At 43.7% G+C, this 1,030-nt stretch overlaps 1 non-coding gene across 1 annotated transcript; it reads left to right on the forward strand.

The window, feature by feature from the left end:
• Nucleotides 1–337: 337 nt before the first annotated feature.
• Nucleotides 338–407, forward strand: TRNAK-UUU (transfer RNA lysine (anticodon UUU)). Its single transcript has one exon. It is a non-coding gene; the product is annotated as a tRNA-Lys (tRNA).
• The last annotated feature ends 623 nt before the right edge of the window (nt 408–1,030 follow it).

Consider the following 1,030-nt stretch of genomic DNA (forward strand, 5'->3'; position numbering starts at 1 on the left):
GTATTCGTGAACACTACCGTGCTCACGGTCCAGAGAAAACTCCTGTTGATGCGTTTTCTTTGTGGACACTAGTGAGAGATTGTCTTAGAGGTGATTCTGAGTTTGACAAATGGGAGCGTGGGACTCGCAGTAGCCTGCGAGCCACTCGTTTGGCAGAGGATCTTTCTCGCCCTCTGTCTCCAGTGCCGACTGCTCTGCCTCCTCCGACTTGGGAGGCGCCATGGTATGAAGAACCTGATCTTAAGGTGGCGACTGATCTTAAGGTGGCCGCTGTTCAATCGGGGCCGCCAAACCCTGATGAAGCAGATTGGGGAAATCTAGCAGGTCAAGTGGAGCCTGGATAGCTCAGTTGGTAGAGCATCAGACTTTTAATCTGAGGGTCCAGGGTTCAAGTCCCTATGTCAAAAGTTTGTGCAACAAGCTATTCAACAAACTCGAGATCAGTTTCCTCTTGCATTAATCATCCATTACATGGATGGCATTCTATTAGCTCATGAAAGCGAGTCTTATTTGTATTCAACTTTCCAGCATATACAACAAGCCTTATCCCAATCAGGATTGCAGATCGCTATTGATAAGGTACAAAATACCTATCCATTTTCTTACTTAGGGTATTCATTAAAACCTTCTTCCTTCTCTCCGCAGAAACTAACCATTGATACTTCTCAATTAAAAACTTTACATGATTTTCAAACCTTTCTAGGGGAACTCAATTGGATCCGCCCTTCACTTAAATTATCTACTGGTGACTTAAAACCCTTGTTTAATCTTCTTTTAGGAGACCCTAATCCCTCGTCTCCTAGATCCATGACTCCAAAAGCAAAGAAGGCTTTACAGTCTGTAGAAAATGCTTTATTAACAGCTCAACTCACATATTGTGATATTTCACGACCGTGGTCCTTGATTATTCTTCCTACTACCTTAACCCCAACAGGAGTTTTATATCAAGAAGGTGTATTGCAATGGATCCATGGATCGTCCAAAGAAAGTTTTGAGTCCCTATCCCTCTCTGGTAGCAGAACGCATCCAG

The sequence above is a fragment of the Sturnira hondurensis genome, unplaced genomic scaffold, assembly GCF_014824575.4.
Source record: "Sturnira hondurensis isolate 20B ecotype Veracruz unplaced genomic scaffold, ASM1482457v3 Scaffold0010265, whole genome shotgun sequence".
Lineage (NCBI taxonomy): Eukaryota > Metazoa > Chordata > Mammalia > Chiroptera > Phyllostomidae > Sturnira > Sturnira hondurensis.